This window comes from Felis catus, chromosome A3 (assembly GCF_018350175.1).
Source record: "Felis catus isolate Fca126 chromosome A3, F.catus_Fca126_mat1.0, whole genome shotgun sequence".
Taxonomy (NCBI): domain Eukaryota; kingdom Metazoa; phylum Chordata; class Mammalia; order Carnivora; family Felidae; genus Felis; species Felis catus.
In genome coordinates, this window is record NC_058370.1 from 77,745,564 (window position 1) to 77,759,829 (window position 14,266).

The 14,266-nt window shown below is 33.9% G+C and overlaps 1 long non-coding RNA gene across 1 annotated transcript in view; it reads right to left on the reverse strand.

Annotated features, from left to right (window-relative positions):
- LOC111559818 overlaps positions 1-11,473 on the reverse strand; it is a 181,506-nt gene extending 170,033 nt beyond the window's left edge. The window contains exon 1 of the long non-coding RNA XR_002741140.2: positions 10,923-11,473. This is a non-coding gene — a long non-coding RNA (uncharacterized LOC111559818). The remainder of the gene's footprint in view (positions 1-10,922) is intronic.
- Positions 11,474-14,266: the final 2,793 nt, after the last annotated feature.

Genomic DNA, 14,266 nt, shown 5'->3' on the forward strand with positions numbered 1-14,266 from the left:
ACATTCATCAGAGAGAAGGCTCAATGAATGAGGTCTGCCCATCCCCTGTGGGTGTCTGAGGAGGAACTGCAGCAGGCAGGTGTTGTGTGTGAGTGAAGAAAAAAGTTTCCAGAGATGGAGTTCCAAGTAATGACCTACTTATCATGAACAACATGCATTTATTAACCTGAAACCAATGCATCAAAAATCAAAATATGTTTCCATTCATTATGTCTTTATTTTGCAAATTGCAACAAAGGTGTCCTGTTTTTACAAATATATGTACACACACACACACACACACACACACGCACACGCACACACACACACACGCTCCAACAAACATAACAAAGAGCACAGAAAAAATAAAGGAAGACAAAACTCAACACACAGTAAGGTTGGAAAGAAATGTTCAGGGCACAGAGAGGGCTATAAGAGCAAAGCCAGGGAAACAGCTTTTGGGGAAGTAGAGCCTCAGAGAGTCAGAGAGCCCTTGACTCTTTGCCATTTCTGTTATTCATGCTATGCCTTGTCATGAAAAAGAAAGAATGAACTGAGAGCTACAAATCAGCCTTGTGCTCATGGTTCAGGTGCATTCATATGACTCATATTTGGACTGACCTTCACTGGATTGTAGAGTTTGTCTGTCTGGAGACACCCAAATCTCAAACCAGAAATCATGCTGCTGGGGACCAACAGACTTGGAATGAGATGAAATACTACCTTCCCAAGTGTATTAACTTTTGCTTGGTAAGCCTTCAGGCAGCATAAATGGATATGGGGATCCCATGAAGAATTGAAGAAGTTACACGTTTGTCTACCACTTGGCAGGCTTTCCTAGAGGGTACCTACCACTCTCCTGTCTCTTTTATGGAAGAGGCAGTAAAACATAATGGTCAAGAACATGGACTCTAGAACTCAGCTGCCTGGGTTCAGTCCTTTCTGTGCATCAGTTTCTTACTTATAAAATGAATATAATGATAGAACAATCTTTTAATTTTCCTGTGAATATTAAACGAACATGTGCATGAACGAGTTACTTACCACAGGTGAAGTTATGGCCTGGTTCATATGTACTGGCAACACATTCATGCTTTCTTTCATAGCTTCCCATCTCCTTCCTAAACACAACTAAATATGCTTTCACACACATTACAGAATGGCAAGACTTCTGTCCCCTAAAGAGGAGCAGTTCGACATGATTAAGAGTACAAATGTGAAAGTAAGATAGATCGAACTAGAATACTGGCTTTGCCACTTAACTAATTCCATGATCTTAGTTAAGTTAAACACTTGCAAGGCTTAGTTGCGAATTACAGATAAGAAAACCTTACAGGATTTTTGGGCAGATTAGAAATGGTTGATGTATGTAAAGTGTTTACCATGATAACCTGCAGAATAACCATTCATCAAAAGGAATTATGAAACTATTATTTTTATTATATACTAGAACTGTAGAACTACACATAAATATAGGTATCTTGCTGAAGCTATACATTTTATGAGAAATCTATCTATCTATCTATCTATCTATCTATCTATCCATCCATCCATCCCTTTAACTTTCTCCACTTTCTCCATTATTGAAATGGCAGCTAGACCATTCCATGCTTCTGCCTCAGGGAAGAGATATGACAGGAGAAAAGAAAGATAGGCTGTATTTTTCTGGCTCTGAGTTTCAAAAGCCAAGACCCTCGAGGCAACAGAAATGACTGGGTATAGACTATCAATTTGGGAATAAACTTAATGATAAAAGAACAAAACTCAAACCCTAAGGCAGTCCACCTCCTACAGATTGGGTTGAGGAAGTGATGTATGCATAGAAGTTGGTAAATCCAAAAGAAAGTGGGGTCCTGTGCCCTGTTCCCTGGGTCAAACCCTGGAGAATTACTAAAACTCTGAGATTTGCAACATCTGACAGCACAGATGACTTGTTTCCCATTATGCAGCATGGGCTAAAGGAATGTCTTCATGCTGTACATAGAATGGCAAAAGCCTAGGTCACCCCTTCAAGAGTTTACCACATGCAGTGAGCACTATAACATAAAAGCAGGGAAATCCACGGGAATGAAGACACTTGCAGAAAGAAGCAAGGGGTGCTTTAGCTGCAACCTGTGTAGTGTCTGCAGAGGACCACAGGGGAAAAAAAAGGATCATACCCCTGTAAATACATAACATCAGCAGTTACATACCCTCGATCATCTCTTCACAATAAGGCCATGGCACTAAGTAAGTCTCCTAGAACTTAGAAACAAACAGTCATGGGAAAGGGGGGGCATCTCAAAATAACTGGCATTACAGTTCTGCCAAGTTGACAAAATAGAAAGTAAGGTGAATAACAGAAAAATAAACAAATTTCTATTTCTGACAGAGGCAACTTTTCGTCAAGACTAGAATTACCTGCTACACAGGAAAACTTGGAGAAATTAAAATGAATTTGCTCATGTCACACTGTCCTCTGTTATCCAACAGAGCTATCTCCACTCTCTTTCTAACATGATAAGAAATCTTGATCTCATTTTATATATCCACATTTACAGAAATACTCCAAATCTTGATATATTATGGGATAACTGACTTTCAAATTACTTTCAGCAAAACTTTTTTTCAAAAAAATCTTACACAGAATCCCAATATTAAGAATAGGTAAACATAGAGCTTCCTTTGACTGAGGTGAGAGTAGACACAGTCTGACTCCCTTTAGACATCTCTAGTAGTAATCAAAACATCTCTAAAGAACAAGTAGAAGCTGGTTTAGTGGAAAGGCTACTGTAGTAGTCTGTTCAGGCTGCCAAAACAAAATTCCATAGGCTGGTGACTTAAACAACAGAAATTTATTTTCTCACATTCTGAGGCTAGAAGTTGCAGCTGGGACTTCAGGGCTGTAGTACCAGCAGGGCTGGTGTCTGTTGAGACCTCATATCCTGGCTTGCAGACAGCCAGCTACTTATTGTGTCCTCATGTGGCCTTTATATGTGCATGCCCAAAGAAAGAGAGAGAGAAAGGGGACTGTGATCTGTCTTTTCCTTCTTATAAACACATTAGTTCTATCATATTAGGCCTCCACCCTTATAACCTCATTCAACTTTAATAGCCTCTTTAGAGGCCCTACCTCTATATATAGTTACATTGGAGGTTATGGCTTCAACATACGAACTTTGTGGAAATACAATTTAGTTGATAATAAATAGTCACCTTACTGAAAGTTTAGAAACCCAGGAGGTACTCGCAAATTTGGTTCTCATCAGCTGGTCCCACAGGAAGATGCCAAGATGCTCTGGGATGCATTTTCCTCCATTTCCTAATGAATAAAGTGAGCTAAAAATATCTAGATCAAAATTTTGAAATTACTTAAATGCATACAAAACTTTAGGTCAAAAGAAATTCTATCTGACCACTCTATTCACTGTTGCCTGTGTTAAGTAAACTTTGCACGTTGTTATTTACTCCCCTTCTTTGCCTTTTCAATTAAGGAAAGTGCCCAGTTTCTATTACTACCCTCCCCTGAAATAGCATTTGAACATGTTAATACTACTAATCACCTGGACATGAGGAGTATAGTGTATAAGAGCAACCCTTCCACAGAGAACTACAAAGGCCAGATGAATGACAAAATATAGTTATTTGAAGGCAGCAGAAAGTGACAAAGGCATCAAGGACTTTAAGGACCATAATTTTTGGAGGAAAAAACCCACATTCAGGTGAACTGGCATTGTTTTCTACTTTCTCCTTGAGGCACTGAACCATAAGTAAGTGGCCCAAGGCCAAGGAAAGGCAAGAAGAAAATGGTGGATTAAGAATTTTCAGTAGTCACATGAATCTAGGTATGAAATTTGGATTCCAGTGCTACTAAGTCAACCAGGCCTAATACATTTATGAAAATAGATGACAAGATGAAGCTAATAAAAAATAATAAAATAGAAGTTATAATATTTGAAATGTGATGACTAAATGAAGAACTCAGTAAATAGATTTATCATGTATTAGACACAGTAGCAGAAAGGACAATATCCACATGGAGGCAGAAGAGAAAAATATAAGAGATATATAGGACATCACATAAAGAACATCATGTATACATCTAATATGCCCATAATTAGAATCACAGAAGGAACAGCAACAAGGTTTTAAGAGGAAATAGCAACAAAACTGTCCCCAAATAAGAAAAAGTATCAAGCCATAGAAGTAAATAACAGTGTGAACCACAGGCAGGATACATTCAAAGAAAAATCCATCTAGTCCTAACATACAGAAACTGTTTATAACCAAGGACAAAGGTAAAATATTAAAAAGGCAGAAATAGATTATGGTTTGCAGATAATTATCTTCCAAGGATCAATATCAAAACATACAGCTGACTTCTCAAGAGAAATAATGAAGCCAATGAATAATGGAATGCAATCTGAAAGTTCTGAGAGAAAATAACTGTCAAGCTATAATTCTAAATTTGGAAAATATTTCTTTCAAAACATCAATGATAAATGACATTTTCAGATAAACAAAACCTGAGAGAAATCATCAACAATATAATTTAACAAAGGAATTCTCAAAAGATGTTCTATAAATTAAAGGAAAATAATCTCAGATAGAAGCCTGTACATTTAAGAATAAAAAATACACAATGATAAATATTTAGGAAAGCCTACATGAATATTGAGTGAGTAAAATATTAAAAATTAGTCTTGTGTGGTTTAGAACGTACAGAGAATTAAAGGCAGTAGTAATATATATATTGGGAGGGTTGTAAATAGAGATAAATTATCTCTTGCATTGTCAGAAAAGTAGGAAAAATACTAATCTGTAATAAAGTATAATAAGCCAAGGATGCACAACGTAATATCTAAAGTAAACTAAAAGAACAATAAAATAATATATAACTGCAAACAGTAGAAGCCTGAAATACTAAAAATAGTTGCCAGATTAATAAAAAGAAGGCAACAAATTGAGAAAAAATAGATGTTACAAATATATAATTTATTGTAAAATTATAGATTTAAGCCCTCAAGGTAATTCCATTAAATGAAAATAGATTAATTACTCCAGATAAGAAATAAAAATTATCTGGCTGGAAAAAAAATCTAATAGTATTTTGCTTTAAACATCAAGATATGGAAAGATTGATAGTAAAAGAATAGAATGTAAGCAGTAACCAAAAGAAAGCCAATTTAACTATTCTAATATCAGAATAAATACGTTAAGAATCATTATTGAAGATTAAAAGAAATTTTTCATAGTGACAAAAAGGTTAATTAACTAGGATATGAGTTCTAAATTTGTATGCACCTAATAACATAGTCTTAAAATATGTAAGGCAAAATCTGCCCAAACTAAAAGGAGAATCATACAAAGTCAATCTTATTAGACTTTTAAATTTACTTTCAGCAACTGATTGTATATGATGGCAAAAATTAGTAGATAGAGACTTAAGCAACATAAATGACCAACTTAACCTAATTGACATATAAAATGTAGAACTGCAAGACTACACAATAAAAAAAAATCTCTTTTAAAGAAAGTTAAATATTAATGTATAGAGCAAAAGCAAGTCTCAAAAAAATTACAATATTGAAATTGTAAACGGTTTGTGCCCTGAAAATAGTAAAACTATGATGGTTACCAATAAGTGATAACAAGAATATGACCAAACATTTACAAACCAATCGATTTACTTGTATTTAACACGGGATTCAATACTGTAAATATGCCAATTCTTTCCAAATTAATTTATATAATCTATAAAATGACAGTCAAAATCCTAGCAGGTTATGTGTATATGTATGTGTGTGTACAGAAAGTGAGAGGCATCCTAAAATTCATATGGAAATGAAAAGACCAAAGGAACTCAAGATAATCTGATGAAGAACCAATTTGGATTAAGTTTGTACAACCATTTAACAATAATTACAGTAAATAATACTGTGTAATACTGGCTCAGCTTAGACAGATTTATCAGTGGACAGAAGAGAATCCACAAAGAGACTCACATAAGTATGATTACTTTAATATAAAGGCTAAATGCTGGGTCACTTTAGTATTCATATAAAAAATAAATCTTGATCCTTTCACATATGTAGAAAAATAAATTTTTGCTGGATTCTAGAACAAAATATAAAAGTAAAACAATAAAGCTTCTAGAATACAACAAAGGATCATTTCTTTATGACTTTAAGGAAGGCAAAATTTCCTAAGTAAGAAATAAAAAGCACTAAGCATAAAGGAAAATATTAGTAAATTTAATTTCATTAAAATTAAGAAGTTTCTTAACGGCAAGGTAGAAACTTCCAGTTTAAAAAATAAACTTTTCATCACAGAGATGAAAAGTATAGTGTTGGGAATATGAAAAAAAAAAAACTTAAGTTTTTGTGATCAAACACACCATTATAAGTTTCATGAAAAGGTAAGCTGTATAGCCGGGGAATATATTTGCAATACATTTAATTGGAAAAGGACTTATATCTACAACATATAAAGAAAAGACAAATAGCCACTAAAAAAATGAGCAAAAGATTTGAAACATTACAAAAGAACATGTCCAAAAGCCAGTAAACTTCTGAAAAGATGCTTGACACCATTAGTATTAATGAAATGGAAATTAAAACCACAAGTTAACCATCCCTTCATCCCTCCAAAAAAGGTTAAAACAGAAAAAAAAAATAAAGACAAGGGAAGAAAAAAAATATTGCAATACCAAGTATTGAGAGGATATGGAGAAAGACAAACTCTCATAATTAAGAATACTATTTGATAATACCTTTTAAAGCCGACATATCCATTACTTATGACCCAGCAATTTCATTCCCAACAAAAATGCATACACATATAAAAACATACAGTGGCATTATTCCTAATAACAAACAGCAATAATAAACAATGGAAACAAACTGAATGTTGTCAATAAGACATTAGATAAATAAAAAGAAGTATATTCATACAATGGAATTTTATATAGCATTGAGAATGAACAAATTACATGTACACTCAACCACATGGATGAATTTCATCAAGATAACACTAAGCAAAAATTCTAGGCACATGGAGGTTACCTTGGAAAGTAAGTGACCATACAAGGCATTAAGGAAGCTTCTGTTTTATTAATAACCTGTTATTCTTTATCTGGTTGGTGGTGGCATGGATACGTCACTCTGAAAAAATGTTTTACTCTGTATATTTAAAATTTATGCATTTTTAGATATGTTATAATGCAATCACTGAAAGTGAGAAATAACAGAGGGTAATGGAAATATAGAAGTACTTTTGCTATGGTGGATAAAATCATCTGGGTGAGAATACCAGCCCTGATTCTCCATAATCATGAGCAAAAAAAAAACAAAACTAATGGAAACTTGGAAAAATATAGTTGGTCAACTTTTGTAAGGCACCAATATTCATTTCTATGCTAAGTTCTTATTAATCCCAGAATTGCACAACGTTGTGGTGGAGAAAAAAATGTCTCCTAACCTGAATGATTTTCTTCATAAATCTTACTGAAGAGCCAAGGTATGCACACCCAAAATACAGAACAGTCTGAGTGGGTTTATATTAGACATAATTATATAGAAGAGATTGTAATGTACAGATACAATGAAAACAGAATAATCCATATCTGAGGAACAAGAGCAGAATTCACAGGATATTGACTGGGGCTCTGGTTGCAAAATATCACAGGAGTACAATTATTAGTTTGACCAGTAGGATTTGCATCTGGTCACAAGGCGCCCTTAGGGAATATTAGTTTGTCTGATTGCAATAGGGAAGTTCCATTCTATATTGCTTTTTGTGGATTCTTTATAGCATATACAATAGATAAACTGAGCCACTCTTTAAAAAAAAATTCACAATTTACTTCCCTTGAACTCAGTGAAGAAGAATTGGGCTGAGTGGCATAAGTGGTGGCTGAAAAAATGCGCCTTGCCATCTTGGTCACTCTGTAACATCACTCTATCTTCCCCAGGCTCCACAGAATGGCACTGAGAGTTCATTTAAAGCTGAAAAGACCAGAAGGTCAAACTTTAAAAGGACCCCTCATGGCAGACTTTAAGACAAGGGGTTGTTTTTATTTATTTATTTTCAAACTGCATTGGCTAAAAGAGTTAATTTCCCCTGAACCTTAAAGCACCAGATGGGCCCGCACCTTCCAAGGACTCTTTTTTTCTTTAAAAGCACAATTGTTGTTCAGTTTCTCTCAGGTGCAGATTCATTAGCTCTTGACTGGCTCTCCTTGTTTGTCGACTACTTGTGGAAAAAGCCATTTACCCTGGTGAATGTCAAGGTTAGTGCAAACCGTCCTTGCCATCAGTCTCTCTGGCAGAAGGTCAGGGATAAGCTTTCCTCAAATGGGCAGCGTCAAACAAAGCACAGACAGACTTAACTCACCAAAAGAAAGAAAGGAGGCCTGCTCTGGGGTTGATAAACATTCTTGTGGGCTTTGAGGACAAAAGATTAACTCCTCCTTTGCCACTTCAAGAAATGCTCACTGGAAGATGCCTTATAATATCTGGATATTTTCGAGCATGTGACATATGTTTATAAAGTAATAACTATCTATATCCATATGTTTATGCATATCCATCTGCCTATCTATATATCTATCTGTCATCTTGTTTGTTTAAGCAAGTATTGTAACTTTCAAAGTGTCCACTTTGGAAGTATATCCCATTATTCTAGGCTTGTTCTAGTTGATATTTTTTTGTAATTTCTCCCTTCAGTCTACGTTGTAAATCACACGAGGAAGAGCTGACACAGTCTGAAATAGTTAGATCTTAATTTATTTTCATAGAATAATACAATTTTGAATTTGGAAGGAACCTCAAGACTAACCTAGTACAACCTTCCATCCAACGAATGAAACCTCTGCAGCAATTCTGGCAGTTGTCACCCAGCCTCAATTTGGTCACTCCTAATGACAGAAACATCCCTGACCCACCAGAAGACCATATTGAGGTAGGAAGGTGTTATTGTTACAAAGAAAGCTTTTCCTTATATTTACTAATATCCATCTCTTTGGAAATGTAACCTTTTCTTGGACCATGAACTTCATATGCATTTAGGTATAATACCTTATGTCTATATATATATATATATATATATATATATATATATATATATTATATAATATATATATTATATATACATTATATATATAATATATGTATTATATATATAATGTATATATTATATATAATATATAAATATATATTATATATATTATATATATATATTATATATATATATATATATTACAATTCTCCCAGTGAATCATTTCCCACATTGATTTACTGAGGAATCAATTAATATCAAAAAGACTTCTTTATATAAGCTACAGCCAGGCAGATTTGTTTTTGGATTTCTGTATTCCAATCACAAATCATACACCAAGTATACGTTTTTAGTCATTGTATCAAATTTTTAACTTAATTGTTTTCTATCCACATTCAGCCACCTGCTATATTAACATATGAAAGCCCACTGTTATTCTTACAGAAAAATACTGGGGATCCTATATACTATTCCCTTGAGCACACCATTTGCCATACTCATTCTTACTATTTTTTCCTGAGAGTTTTGCTGGGCAATTTTGCCCCTCTATTTCAGAGTCATCTTCAGAGATCTTGCTCAAATCACTAAGATATAATCCCTTGTATAATTTTAATGACCCCCCCCCCCACTTTTCCAACAAAAGAAGTCTTGCTCTTTGAAATGTATCACCACTTATCCCACCAAACTCAGTACCATTACAAATACTCATGGGTACATTTGTCTCACGTGAATGAGAAATGGGACAACCTTGAGGTGCTTCTTACACCCTCCACATCTTGTCTCTTGTATATGATATTGATTTTGCCTTCTTACAACTTTCCCAAATCTTTTCCTTGGACTTTAATCCCATAATTTTTTTCCCACCTTTCTAGAATTCCCCCATATCATATAATTTTCTGAATCACTCAAAAGTGTTCTCTCTTGACCTTTTCCTCACTTACCTTTTCCTCTGGCAAGGAGACAAACTATTTCTAGCATATGCAACAGCTGAGTATGAGGGAGGAAAACTAACCCTGAGCACCACAGAGTATAGGGTGCTCCTTCAGTGCCATACTTTCTGGATGTCCTAGCAGCTACTGCTTTCTGTGGCTTCACCCACAAACTGTCTCATAAGTTGTCACGGCAGACTGCCTGCTTGCCTTGTGTATTCACTCCTGAATGACCTGATTTTTGTTTAAATCAACCTGGTAAATTCTGCCCTCCAACCACACTCTTTCTTTCCCCATCTTCCAAGGTCTTAGCGAATGACACTTATTTATACTACTGAATGCTAGTCTCACCTTTTTAAAAACAAAATATCTAAAAATACCAAGAACTTCAGAAGGCTTTTCCCTTGAGTTTTTTCACCTTCTGTAGAAAGACTCCTGTTTTCTACCTGCATTTACCCCTGTCCCCTGCTCCCACAGCCACCATATAGTCCAGACACTTAACAACTTAGACCTAGAAGCCTGCAGTAAATTTTAACTAGTCTAGTTGCCCTTACATTCAAAATGCCCATCTATCCCATATGCAAGCAAAAAATGTACTTTGGTATTTACTTCCTGACTCAAAATCTCTCAGGTTTTCCAATGCATACCAAAAAAGTTTCATCTCTTTAGCTAGACTCTTCCAGATGTGAAACAGCCATAAGCACAATAAGACCTACTTGTGATTGAAAAATATAAGTTGCATTATAATAAACATAATTTAAGCCACATTGATATCCTTTATAATTATTCTCCTCCTTAAAAGGAAAACTCCCATTACTCAAGTTTAACAAGAATGATCCATTTAGAAGTGTATAGACCATAATAAACCCCACATAAGTATCTGTCCTTTTAGATAATCCCAGAAAATGCATAGAAAGATACTGAACTTGTCCAGGAAGTACCAGGAAAGAAACAGTTCTAAGCTGAGTTTATTGTTACCTTTTATTCTAGTGCACCCTCATTGCTGCAAGGCTTCACCAGGCCCCTTGGAGCTGTGTGCTGAGGGCTCCAAATGTTCGTCCTCATCCCCTCTCCCACTATTGATGGCATAATCTGCACAGGTCATGAGGGGAGAGGCTCACTCGGAGACTGCACCTGCTAAAAGGAGGAAAATCAATTTTCATCATCCAAAAATACAGAACTGCTGGCACACAAACTAGTTGCTCAAGGTCCCTAGGGTCTAGAAGGGGAGTCCCACTAAGAAAGACATATGCTTGGAACAGAAGTCAATACTCTCTCCATGTAGCCAGAATAATAAGGGAAGTGGGGAATGAAGAGGTAGAGGATGGAAAGTTGCTGTGCAGTTCCCCAATTCTGCAATAAATATCAGATGGAATTTAGAGCCAATATTAGGTGGGGATCTTTCTAAGAGTAATCCATAGACTTTGATATTCTAAATGTTCTCAAATGCTAAATGCAGCTGAGAGGTATAACCTATTGTGTTTTATTTTTTACTATGTTTTTAATATTCTTCACTACTTTTTATTACTATTTTTCCCTATTAGACTATTTTCTTATAATTGATACTTTGAGTTGGAATGTTATCATTATGATACCAGAGATGATTTTTTGGGAGCCACAAAATATAGATTTGCATTCTTGAAAAATAAATCTCACAGATGGGCTGATAAAACCGCAAGCCCATATACCTTGACACACATGGGTGTTGTAGCATATTTATAATTCATATTTTAATTACATAAACAATGCACAAACATACATTTGTTCTATAAATTGAAACAATATGTATCTATATAGATTAAAAGAATAAAAATCTAGGGGCGCCTGGGTGGCTCAGTCGGTTAAGCATCCGACTTTAGCTCAGGTCATGATCTCACAGTTTGTGGGTTTGAGCCCTGCGTCAGGTTCTGTGCTGACAGCTCAGAGCCTGGAGCCTGTTTCAGATTCTGTGTCTCCCTCTCTCTCTGCCCCTCCCCAACTTGCGCTCTGTGTCTCTCTCACAAAAGTGAATAAACACTAACAGCCGCATCTTAAACTCACCAAGTTGTGCACACTAAATATGTATAGCTTTTTGTATTTCAATCATTTGTCAATAAAGTGGTTTAAAAAAGAAAAAAATAATAAACATTAAAAAAAGAATAAAAATTCTACTTCACATACCCCAACTTCACTCCTCTCCACAGAACTAATCACTATTACTGTTAACACTTAAGTGTATCTTCCTAACTTTGTACTATTCATTTACATAAAATATACATTCATATATATGTATATATATATACACACATATATATACGCATATATATATATGTTTACTATATAAAGAAATGGTTTCTCTTTGCATAAACAGGGTAGTACTCAATTCTGTTCTATAATTTAAGTGGAAACTTAATAATTTTTCAAGCTCTTTCTATTTCTTGACTTGTAAATCGACCTTATTCTTTTGGAACTCTGAATAGTTTTCCATAACATGGATGAAATTAATTCATGCAAATGTTTGATTATTGTATTTTATTAGAATCTTTTAGTCCCAATTTTTCTCAATTACCAAAAAAAGAACATTCTTTTACTTGCTTCTTTATGTGTTTTGCAAGCATTGCTTAAGCGTAAAAACTGAAAAGTGAAAATTCTAGATCAAAGTCTTGAGAATTTTATAGAAACTGACAAACTGCCCCTGTAAAAAGTCTATACACATTTACATTACTACTGATGGCTTGCATTTCCCTACACTTGCTCAAATACTATGTGTTTTTAATCTTTTAAAGTCTTTTTTTTTTTCATTTAAATGTTCTTGTTTTTTTTTAAGTTTAATGTCTATTTAAATTTATCTGTCATTTCTACTTGTTCCAATGTTGAACTGACTATTCATTTTTTTGGACAATATATTGAGATATCTTCTTTTCTGGTTTAGTCTCTCATCCCACTGCTCCCCTGAAACATAGATAGATAGATAGATAGATAGATAGATAGATAGATAATGCTTGTTCTTTTTTATATATTTATTATTTTATTTCAGTGTGTCATTTGTATTTTTTTCTTAGCCTATGGAATCTTGTCATAGAGAAGATTTAATTTTATGTCATAAAATCTGGCATTCTGTCCTTTGGAGATTCTGAGGTTTTTTTCTCTTTTTTTCTGCTCTAGAAAGCCTTCTCAACACCACGGTTTAAAATAACTGTCCTAAATTTTCTTTTTTCGAAATATTTACCTTTTTGAAAATCTAGATTTCAAAATCTATTTGATTAAAAAAAACACTCATACCTTTATTAATTCATTCAAATATTTACTGAAAATCTTTGCTGATTTGTATGAAAGAAATTTTATTCTCTATTGAGATGATCATATGTTGTTTCCTTTAATCTATTAATTATTTAATTACACCAATATATTTTTCTTATATTGAACTATTCTTGCGTTTCTGAGATATATTTTCCTTGTTCAGGATTTCCATTACTAGATAAAATTTTCTTGTATTTGATATATTTATTTATCTTTGATATATTTGCTTACATTTCCATCTAGGCTTAAGAATAAGATTGGTTTTTAGTTTGTTTCTTTTATGTGTGTGTGTATATATGTATATATATACACACACATATATTACATACATATATTGTATTACATATGTATGTATTACATACATATATATGTTATATATATAATTTAATATATATGTACGTAGTATATATATAAAAGAAACAAACTAAAAGACTATATATATATATATATATATATATATATATATATAGTCTTTCTCTCGTTTGGAACTAAATGTACTAATATTATAGAACAGACTTGGAAAGTTCCCATCATTTTTTTCTCGGTTCTGGAATACCTTTATAAAGCATGATTTTCTTGAGACTTTGGAGAATGTAAGTAATTATTTAAGCATTTTTAAGTAATTAAAATGTTACAAGAATAGAGAAGTGAACAAAATATAGTTTGTAGCTCAATTATTATCACAAAGTGAACGTCCATGTAATTTCAATCCAGATCATGAGATAGACTATGACCAGGTAACAAGATGATCTTCTTTCATGCTTTCTTCAGTCACTACACTCCCCTTCCTCCTCAAGTGCAATCTGTACCTTAAATTAGAAAATTACAGTTTCATTTTCCTTGTTTTTGAACAAAATATAAGTAGAACTATATAGTAAGTGTCCCCTTTCATGTCTAATTTCCTTTGCTCAACATTATATGTTTGTGCATTGGAGTTAAGATGGTGAAGCAGCATAGAGATCCTGAGCTTGTCTTGTCCCTGAAACGCAGCTAGATTAGCACCTAGAAACACAGCTAGATTAGGTGTTGTGAACACCTCCAAA